The sequence below is a fragment of the Misgurnus anguillicaudatus genome, chromosome 3 (assembly GCF_027580225.2).
Source record: "Misgurnus anguillicaudatus chromosome 3, ASM2758022v2, whole genome shotgun sequence".
NCBI classification, from domain to species: Eukaryota; Metazoa; Chordata; class Actinopteri; order Cypriniformes; family Cobitidae; genus Misgurnus; species Misgurnus anguillicaudatus.
The window spans coordinates 26,439,444-26,451,344 of record NC_073339.2 but is presented as its reverse complement, the minus strand read 5'-3'; the positions used below and the strand labels follow the sequence as shown (position 1 = coordinate 26,451,344).

The 11,901-nt window shown below is 38.2% G+C and overlaps 1 pseudogene; it reads right to left on the bottom strand.

Annotated features, from left to right (window-relative positions):
- Positions 1-10,644: 10,644 nt before the first annotated feature.
- LOC141363577 (5S ribosomal RNA) lies at positions 10,645-10,761 on the bottom strand (annotated as a pseudogene).
- Between the last annotated feature and the right edge of the window lie 1,140 nt (positions 10,762-11,901).

Genomic DNA, 11,901 nt, shown 5'->3' with positions numbered 1-11,901 from the left:
AATAACAGACATGAAAACGTATGCGTGTGTATGAGGGACAGGTGCACTAACACCTGATTGCATCAGTAACTTGATCTGTAACAGTGTTACAGATATATTTCTGTAAGGTTTTGTTCTGTGTTTTCTTGTATTCTGTGTATTTTTGTATTTTGGACTTTTATTTTGACATCCTGTTCTGTTCTGGCTTTTATTTTGATATACATCCTGCCATGTTTCACTTCTCACTTCCTGTTTGTTCTTGTAGGCTGCGTCCGAAAACTCTAAATTGCTGCCTTCTGAGGCAGCTTTCCAAGGCAGCAAGGCATCAAGGCATGTCCGAATTCAATGTTTGGTTTACTTCCTGTCTCCTGAGATACCTATGCGTGGACGTACATTAAGAATGTGATTGGTCGAGTCCAGTCGAGTTCGAAAAAATAAAATGGCGGCCAAGGACGCGACTGGACCACAAATTTAGTGTAAATAAAGGTATATTTTCACTTTTTACACCTTTTAATTGCATTTCTAGCGAGACATTAGTATTGTAGTTTTCAAATATGTGATTAGTTATCACAAAGGCGCTCTCTGTTTAAATTTCAAACACGCTGCCTTAGAAGTGTGTCCGAAAGTCTTTCTCTGAGCTACCTTCATGCCTCCGAAGTCATTTCCTCATGAGGCAGCAAGGCAACGAGTCACTGCCTTGAGTTTTCGGACGCAGCACTATATAAGTCACATCCTGTAGTGATGGGAGAAACGAAGCTTTTCGAAGCTTCGAATCAATTGAACCAATTGCTTCGAAAATTGATTCAGTTTTTCGAAGCCGTTCGAAACCCACACACGCTGGCGACCCCTGCTGGTCAAAATAGTGTAAAAGCAGATGTGGCGAAACATTTTACACTTTTTTTTACAAAATAATAGCAAGATTTTTATTAAAATATGTTAAAAAAAAGACACTATGTGGTTAGTTAACAACTAACTAACAGCAACATTGACTGGGTTTTACCCAGATAGCACAGGTAGGTCTGTAAGATGTCTGGTAAAGATCTGGAGATCTGGAATACATCTGGTGTGTAAAACATCTTATAAAGGAAAAGAGCTGCTTTACATACATTCTAAATCAAAAACGTCTTGCAGACATCTTCAATATGTCTATATGACATCTTTTAGGAGACGTCTCACAGACGTATTGCAGATGAGAAAACAATCTAAATAAGACATCTTGCAGATGTAAACGCAGACATCAAATAGACGTCTTCAAGATGCATGTGTGCTATCAGGGTCTGAATGCACTGACAGAGGGCCCCTCACAAAGCTTTGCTTAGGGCCCCCCAGCATCTAGGAACGGCACTGGTTGGAATGGTGGTTCATCCATTCTAAACCTGTATAATATTTTCCCTTATAATTAAATACGTAAATGCAAGTATCTACTTCTTATGAAAATCATAATTCACAGTTAAAATGTTTAGCAAATGGAGAAACACTTGTCAGCAAAGTATGTGGGTTTTGGAACATCAATATATTCTTGTCATTAATTGCTCTTAACACTCTGGGGTTGGCTGCGGCGCGGGCGCCGCCAACTCTTTATTTTTCAATCACTCCGTAAAGAGACTTAGATAACTCTGCTGATTTTGGACATACAGATATGACTTATACATCATTTAAAACGTTAAAGTGTCTAGTTTTTTTTCTGTCCACTCCCAATAAAAACAGAATGTTGTGCTTTTCGCAAAATTAAGAAAATAAACATGATGCGCGTTTTGTTCTCTTTCCCTCAGTGAAGCCATTTCAGAAACGCGTCAGAAAATTAACTGTAACTTCACGAATACATGTCATATAAACAAAAGATAAATGTCTACATAATGCTTGGAATGTCAGCTTTTAAATGATGTAAGTGAGATCGAAAACATATATTGTCATTCGGTGTAAACTGTATGAGAAGTAGGAGAGGGACCGTCTTTCTAATGTTACCTGATTATCTGTAATGAGAAGAGATCGCCACGCCCCCGCGCCATTGAAGTGAATGAGCAGAGACATCCATATGCATAACTTGTGCCTCCTGCAGTCAATGGATACGCAATCCAGTCCACAACCCAGTCTCTCCATTCCCTGTTGTTTCATCCGATTGCACCAAAACATGACATCTAAATCCTTATTTACTTGCGTATGTGTGTCAGTATCTCCAAACGCGAGTGTTTTCATTGTTCTTCCGTCAAACATTTCACGCGAGGGGAACACACATAAACAAACACACGAGTCAGGAAACTCGACGCGGTTTTTGGTATTCTTATAAAATACGCGATTGAAAACAGTACAATCCTTATTTACTTGCGTATGTGTGTCACTATCTCCAGACGCGAGTGTTTTCTTTGTCTTCCGTCAAACAGTTCACGCGATGGGAAACGCATGCACAAACACGCGAGTCAGGAAATCGACACGGTTTTTGGTATTCTTATAAAATACGCGACTGCAAACAGTACAATCCTTATTTAGTTGCGTCTAAGCATATATCTCCGCACAGCACGTTTATTAAACACAGGATCACTCGCATGTGCACACATAAGTTAATAGGCTTGTTCGACTTAGTGCGGCGCCGCGGGAACCGGCAGCCGGGTGACGTCGGAGTTTCGCGAGAGCGATTTAAAAGCAAACTCTTCCATATGATTTCGCGGATCGCTCTCGGGGTGGTTTGACGTCGCCCGGCTGTCGATCTGTGCGGCGCCGCATGAAGTCGAACAAGCCGACTGCTTTCATGAGCAACACGTGAGGTAATGGCGGCGGCTGTAAACAAACATTGAGCAAGTTTGTCGTGCAAGTTTATCATGCTTGTCCCTTGTTGTGTTTTTTACTATAATGATATAATGATTACAAAAACACAACTAAGAGTCCAAACAACGATAGGCAGTTGTTCTTTTGAGCTTTTTGCTGCACACAAACCCTGTGTTCACTTTGATTAGGCTACTATGGTTTTTAAAAGGTAACTTATAGCCTACATGTGAAATTAATGTAATATATATATATATATATATATATATATATATATATATATATATATATATATATATATATATATATATATTGTGTGTGTATTTACATTTAAATTGAAAAGTAAACCATCATGGTTTTACTACAGAGAAAGTTACATTCCTGTTGAACATCCCCACAAGGCTCATGTGGCTCATTATGCAACCCTTTTGTCTCTCAGCTGTCAATCATTGATTATTCAGGAGCTTTCCCGCCTCCACGCATACAGCCTTTCCCAAGCAAAAGTGTCTTAGAAATTGTAAATCAATATCTTGCTTTATGTGAACGAGTAGGCCGAATGATTTTCCCATCATTTTGAAGAAAAAACTCTAGACTACTAGATCCTGTTTTGAAAAGTCTTGGGAAAACATGTTTAGAATTAGTTTTGTGGACTTATATCAGTGACTTAAAATTTTTGCTTTTTCAAAAACCACGCATAAACATTTTTCTCTCAAAAATACAAACATGTACATACATGTTGATTATATGATATTGTAGCCCAGTTTGTGCTGAACGCAGTGTTATGAGACTTTTGCCATTAATATGTTTTTAAGCAACTGAAAAAAGCACAAATGTCAGTGCATGTCAAAACTTCCCCAGGGCCCAAAAAACCCCTTAGACCCCAGAGGTTTAAATTGTACACTAGATACCATTTAGATTTATGTGCTTGAAATGCTAAGTTTGTTTGTTATTTCTTTTCTCTATTCTCACAGCTTTTTTCTTGTTTACCTATGGTGTTATTTAAATTTATTTCTTTTATCTATTTTATTTTCCTTTCTGCCATAGCTGTTCTATGCCATTTATATTTGCTTTTTAGCTTAGTACCTTCATTGGAGTTCTACCTTCCTCTGTAGAATACCAAATTCAAAAACCCCAAATTTTCATTATGCATTTCTTCCTGTCAGATTAATAGGAGTCTGATTTGATTTCAGAACAGGTAGTCACACCTAACAACATAAGTTCTTGATCAGCCTTTAAATTTGTCTAGCTGATTTTCTCATAAAGATTGTCTGTGTCCCTATAGTAACAGGGTCTTTTGCTAAACATTGAACGGCTGTTTACTCTTTCCCCTTTTTCACTCAACGGCTTGTATGAAGATGGAGAGTTCAGTGTCCACTTTTTCTCTTGTCTCCAAGAAAATTATTGTCTTTGTGAGTCTCCTTCTGGACTCCACTCAGTCTTTTTGGTGTTTCATCCTTGTAATTGTCTCTGAACATATGCAGTGCCCCCTTCACTGCTTGAGATCAATTATAGTCCCATTCAAATAGAATGTGTTCTCAGTCCAGTTTATGAGTTACTCCTCTCTTTGCAACTCCAACACTTTGATGTCACACACAGTTTTTCATTGTCTGTTTCTTGCCAGCTTTTTAGTCACTTTCTTGAATGTCAAAGGATGAGAGCTTTCAGCCTTTCAAGGTTTAACTTAACCCATTGCAAAATATTGCCTTTCAATTTAAAATAAAATGTATTTTGTGACCACCTTTAATCATCAGATGAAGACTCTTCTTCATTTTGTTAAATCTTTTTTTTTCTTTATATAATTTATCTGTGTCATTCACCTTTTAATAATTTTTCTGTCCTTTTTAATTTTTCATCTTTATTTCCACCTTTAATAACTTGGTATCTACTCTTTTTTCTCTAATTTGTTGTTTTTCTTTTAAAGCTTCACCTCTGTCTTTCTGCTAGATTTTGCTTAATCCCACAATTCCCTCGAGCAATAAGAGTTGACCTTTACAGGTCAAATCTGGTGACCATTTAGAACCCTTTCTCTCTCTCTCTCTCTCTCTCTCTCTCTCTCTCTCTCTCTCTCTCTCTCTTTCTCCCTTTGAGCATTTCTTTGTCTGTTTTTTTTTAAGAATTAAGAATTATCTCCTCTTATCTTATTATTAGTTTATATTTTTATTTAGTTGTATTTCTCCTCACACGATGCCACATCAAATGTTTCCTCATTTGAACATCCAATTATTCTATTTTCTAATTCTCCACACAACAGTTGTTTAATCCTTATTTTTCCATCAATGTGACTGCCATAATCTTTTCTTTGCAATATAACACACCTTATATTTTATAATTATTTCTCATTTAACCACTTCACAAACGTATTGTTTTTATTTGTCCAATTTATATATTCTCCAAATAGTTACTTAGATTTCCAATGTGTCTTTAAAATAAAATTTCCTTTATAATATTTTGTAATGTTTTGTCAAATAATGTCAAATACCATCACCAACATCTGTCCTTTTTTGGACAAGCAATCTTTCCTATTGAGCACAATATTTTATTTTAATCAATCATTTAAATGAATTATTTAATTTCTAGAAGTAGCTGTATACTTCACTGTAATAACTAATATTTTTTGCTACAATACCTCAGAACCACAATGTCTTCAAATCTAATCTTTAATACCCAGCATTTATAACTGTCTCTTATCCATACTCATATTCTTACTCATATTCACATCCTTTAAACTTTATTCCCTTTTTTATAGTTTTAAACAACCATTCACTCCTGTAACACAACACCTCTCTGTGCCCTCTTTAGAGCCACAGGAGAAAGACACACCCACTACTCACTCAGCCCCCACTCTTTCCATCTCAGACCTGCTCACACAGACTCATTACATCACAGACACATTACATTCTCACACAAATAAAATAAAACAACTCTATCTAGAATACCTGGCCAAGTTCATCTTTCCACTACACTTCCATCAACGTGGAAAAGATTCACTTACACAATTTACCAATCCGACATGACAAATAAAACAAAAACAATATCTCTCATCAGCCCGGGCGTTCCAAAACAACAAGACAAATAACACATAGACCGTACCTGACCTACAGGATTTGAGTACTCTTCTCTCCGAACCCCAACGTGTCTGCCTCGACACGGTAACACTCAGGTTCCTCACGACTCTTTCGTGAAACTTCTTAGGCGTCTTCTCAACTTAACATTAAATCTTTATCCAAGCCACTCAATGACAAAATAAAAACTCATTCACACAATAAACCATCATCCGTCCTAGCACACATTCCTTTTGAAAATGAAACCCTTTATTCTTATCATTTAATCTAATAATCTTTAATTTGCCTTTTTATTCCTAAATTTGGAAGAGCATTTGTGAGTTTTGACCACCACGAGCCATCTCAGGTGAACAATACAATCTTTTAACAAGCAAAGCTGCTCATCTCTTTAGGTGGCCACCTGATTGCATTGCCCATCGAGAAAGCCAGCTGTGGTCTCAGGTTCTGTGCTCTTTTTGATGTCCCATCTGGTGTCAATTGTTTTTACCAAACCTTAAATTTCAAATGTATGTTTGATAACCTATAAACCAAATTATTAACCAAATCATTTTTCAGTAATAACCAATTAGCATTTATGTCAAACACTTTATTTATTTTTATTTTTTTAGGGCTCATTATTCCACACTCTAACCCAGTAGTCATTCACCCTACCCTCACAGGAAAGCAATTAAACCCCCCTTAACAGCCTGCAGAGACTGCTCAAGGGAAAGTCTCTCCCTGCTTACCAGATGCAAATTCATATTTCTCTCACTCACACAATGCAGCTGCATACACACTCAAAATTCAAACACACAGAGTACATATATTTTCATACATAAAACCTTGTATGCCACCTCTTGATATCACCTTATATACCCCAATCGAATGACCATTACATCTCCATCAACATGGTCGTTAACTAAAACAATAAAATATACCACTTTTACACGGTATACTGTCAATATCGATAAACACTTCCAACCACACGACATTGACCTCTGTGACCTTGCACCTCCGACCACAGGCACAGACTTCTATATCATACATTTACAACCACAGATATAGGCAACTCTTACGCGTTCTCTTCATTTAAAATCTGTTTCAATTCACCTTGATCATCAAAGCAAAAGTAATTTAATACAGATTCATGCATGCCTTAGTTAGATTGTACCCTTGAAATCAAAACCCAGTTCACATATATGGTTCTTAAATTTAGAAGAGCTTAAATTTCTCACCACTTGGAGCAAATTCTGGCAAACAACACAAACCTAATAAATAAGCAAAAAGTGCTTACCCTTTAGTATATGGCCATACGCTGTTTGTGTTGCTCGTCAGGTTCGCTCAGGTGGTGCGACTGTCCAGCTCTTTTCTATCCCGGGTTTCGGCACCAAATGTTGTGGTTTTCCTTTTCCTCAAATGCAACAATCTTCAGTCTAAGGTTTTGATTTCAAGAGATAGACTTTTATTTTCCGGTCAAATAAGAAGCCGAGGCCGCCCTGGTGAATCCCCCCAGAACCAGAGTGTAGTCCTGGGAGGATCCTCAAATCAGTCTGACTCTCTGAGCCATGGCTTGGTAAATATATAGGTTTTGGTTCTCTCCCCTCCCTGGTTCAAACAATATGTTTCTGTTCAGGCTTGTAACTTGAAGAACCACATGACATTCCTCAGACCAGTGTCTCCTTCCCATGACCTATTTGACCCTAGGTTATTCACTTACTTAAACCCTTTGTGCCCTTTGACATGAAACATGAATAAACACAGCTGGGTTGCAATAGCAATCCCATGTCAAACAAACTCCTGACCCACACACAGCATAACACATGACACAAATAATGCATAACTTCATGGTAAACAAATTGCATGTGATTATAATGGTAAACTCATATTCATGTAGATTAGGATTAAAATAAACTTCTTCATTAGTTAGAATTGAATGATAATTAAATAAACATTCTGTTTGATGACATGCTTTCTGTGTAGTCAATAACATGATGAGTTCAGTGCCATGGACAGTGAAACACTGTAAATATCAAATAATCAAATTTAGTGATGCACCGATGCATCGACCACCGATATTTATCGGCCGATTTTTGATGAATCTGAAACCATCTGCATATCGGCAATAGCACGAGAAAGGCCGATACCGACTGTTTATTAATAAACCGCATAAAGTCAACGAATTGCATGTCTGTTGTTCAATTAAAATGATTTAATGTTTGGGTGTGCACTAGGGCTGTTCCGAATACCATTTTTTGAGCTTCAAAGCTCTAGTAGAAATCAAATCAAATATTCAAAGCTTCGGAAGGAGGGGCTGAACATATGTTTCTCTTTAATAAAGGCAGGAATCTGTGTGCGTATGTAGCGGCGTGCCTGTCACGCGTGCTGCGAGAACAGCATTAGTGAAACAAAACACGAGCAATACTTTTAATAAGGTAACGTTAGCCTAACATTTTTCTAACAAACAAACACTTCCGTATCAGAAATTAGAAGCATAGTAATTACTGATAACGTAAAGGGTAACTTAGGCCTTTTAAATAAAACAACGTAAATAAATGAACGAATGAATGAAGTTCAACAAACTGTAATAAAACGGTAGCATACTTTCAAAATCAAGTTTATTTACTTACACTTACACCATCCAATATGTTTTTCATCAGTAGAACAATAAAGAAGATATTTTGCAGAAACCCCAGTGCTCCGTCATGCAAGTCAACCGATTCGCCACTTTAAACATGTATATCTAATACAAAAGTAATCCCCCATAACTCCGTGTGACATATTGATGTCTTGTGAAGAAACTGAACGTTATTTACAACACTATTAGCGTGAATGCCAAAGCAGGAAGCCCGCTTTCTGTTGGAGGCGATAGCCGTTTCTCAATACCAAGTACGCCAAACTCAGACTTGTGTCCTTCGTAGTTCGAACTTGCAAGTTTAGACTCGGAAGAACGAACTCCTGACGCAAAATGCATTCTGGGAAACTTCGCTGTCATAAGTCCACACAAGTCTCCTCTGATGCATCCTCGATAAAATGGGCGGATCAAGAACACATCCGAGGATTTTATGTGAACTTGGGCTTGATGCGAACTTTGAATTGGAACAGTACTTGGGCCGCGACTGATGATGTTTCACAAGTCCACAAGAACGCAAGTACAGACAAGAATGCATATTGAGAAACGGCTGATCTCTTTCTGATCTCTTCTACTGGTGGCGTTTGATGCTGTTGGCTATGGATGTTGGTCTCTCTGCGCCACCTATAGAGCTGGAGCGTAAAGCGCACTTCCTGCTTGGCAAAAGCTCTGCATTAACGCTGTAAAATATATATATATTCGAATCTTAAAACTGAAAATCGAATGTCAACCAACGGAACGAATATTCGAACATTCTGGTCCAGCCCTAGTGTGCACTATACTTAAGCACCGACAGAAAACCTTTGTTGAGCTGGCTCAAATGTCTTGGGACAATAAAAGAAACAGACTGCACTTTAGTGGGGCAAGAAGTCCAACTTTTTTGAAGTAGCAATATTTATACTCTGTTTAAAGCAATAGCACTGGTATTATTTATGTTTATTAAAGAAATCCATTATATGTAAAAAATTTGTTAATGTTGTTAATAAAAGAAATGCTGAATAGCAAAAACCACCTTTGAAGGTTGTCATGTTGTCTTATTATATTTGTTTAAGCTTAATTTGTGCCTCTTATTATGTTGGTCAGTTGAATGTTAATTAGATACAATCCATGTTCAGTAAAAATAATTTGATGCAGAAATAAACTAGCTAATAGACCAACTGTATAGTATTGTATACAAGTTTTTAATATCGGTATCGGCATCGGTATCGGCCAGAAGTTGTCTGCTTAAATCGGTATCGGCCCAAAAAAATCCCATCGGTGCATCCCTAAATCAAATCATAAATTAATGCACAACACAACAGTTAATACTGTGAGAGTTTAATGTAATAAATAAAGAAAATCTCATACAACAAGAAAATATAAAAGATGGTATACCCTGTCATTCAACATTTAACACATGAAGAACACTGTTACGTTTTATTATAATGATCACAACTCTTCATTACACTTAACAAAAACAGATAAGAACTCAAAAAACTGGGGTGTAACTTGTTCTGTATGGTCCAAAATAGGATTTCATTGGAGCACTCAGTCCATCTTTTCCAAACCTATTGAACTTCTTTATGACATTAATAAATCAACACAACACAGTGGCAGAAAAAAATCTTCATCTAATGCAAATAGTTATAATAGTTGTCTGATTATCACTGTGATGCACACAAGTGTGGATGGTATAACGTTTGTATAAACCCAAACATGCATGTATATTTCTGTAATGACTTTATCCCCGATATGCAAGAAACAAAGCACTTGATATGCTGTAAGAATTGTAAACTTAAAAACCGCGACTTTTTAATTAATTAATCAATTAGTTACATTTATATAGCGCTTTTCTCAGTACTCAAAGCACTTTACATATGAATGGGGGAATCTCCTCAACCACCACCAATGTGCAGCATCCACCTGGATGATGCGACGGCAGCCATATTGCGCCAGAACGCCCACCACACACCAGCTTATTAGTGGAGAGGAGACTGAGTGATATAGCCAATTAGTATGAGGGATGATTAGTAGGCCAATGGGCAAGTTTGGCCAGGATGCCGGGGCACACCCCTACTCTTTTTCGAAGGACATCCTGGGATTTTTAATGACCACAGAGAGTCAGGACCTCGGTTTAACATCTCATCTGAAGGATGGTGCTTTTTTGACAGTATAGTGTCCCCGTCACTATACTGGGGGGTTAGGACCCACACAGACCACAGGGTGAGCACCCCCTGCTGGTCTCACTAACACCTCTACCAGCAGCAACCTGGTTTTCCCAGGTGGTCTCCCATCCAAGTACTGACCAGGCTCAGCCCTGCTTAGCTTCAGTGGGCAGGCTGTCTTGGGCTACAGGGTGATATGGCTGCTGACTTAATCGCCTTGTAAAATATGCACATTTTGATTGGTAGGTGTAATCTGATGAAATTTTCACTATTAAATGCATATTAACAAAGTTATTGAACCCAAAAGTCCGAATGCCTGAATATCAAACCAACTTTACCGCAGTATTTAGCGAAGATAGCTTACCTGAAACTGACCTCCTTTTCAACACCCGACGTGGTTTAAAGTTACCGGAACATCGTTGTCGAACCATTACTTGGGAAAAGGGTGTTCCTAAGTCGGCTTCCCGTCCGTTAAAATTGGTAAGAAACAAACATAAAGGCGCTTAAGTGAGCTTTTTAAGTTTAACACGTCGCCTTCAGCCACTGCCTCAGCTGCTCATCTATGCGGCCGGAAGCACGTTGACAAAATGAGCGAAATGGCGCCGCCCTTGTTGTCGTGAAAAATAAGGTGAATAAGGTCGCAGCCCTTGAATTGGGACACAGCTCTATTGTCTTCTCTTCCGGCTCGAGCGTGAAGTCATGTGACTGTAGTGACGCGGCTGCCCTGTTCCTCAGACATGTTTGCTAAGTTTTTTTTTTTTTTTAACTTATAGCGTGCATCTCCCCAGACTGTAAAGCTGGGGCGCACAAAACAAAAGAAAAATAAAAGAAGCTGGGGTGGAACAAATAACAGTCAGCCGCATCGTACGTTAGCCGCGTCACTGACTTTATGCGGCGCCGCAGTCGGATGACGTCAAAGTACCGCGAGAGCTCTTCAAGAAATCTTACGGAGTAGTTTAATTTCGACTCGCTCTCGCGGTACTTTGACGCCATCTCTATGTAAGTTCTTGCAGCACAGCATGTGTCCAAACACACAGAAGTTACACAGAGATCGTTGTATTCTTTATATAATTGGCTACATGCTTTGTCTATCAATGTTATCCATGAAGTTATTGGCTGATGGAGGAACGAGCGAGCGATTGGTATCATCTCTAAAGGACGTCACGTTTTCGACGGCGCTGTTTGGATGATCTATTATACTACCTCACTATTTTAAATACAAACGTGAAGGCGGGTTCATGTGTTTAACGGAGTGTAATCTCATATACCCTTACATGTTACGATGTAAATAGTCTTCAGATTGTATATTATATTGTATTACCAGACATTCATGCGAAATCTGATGTAA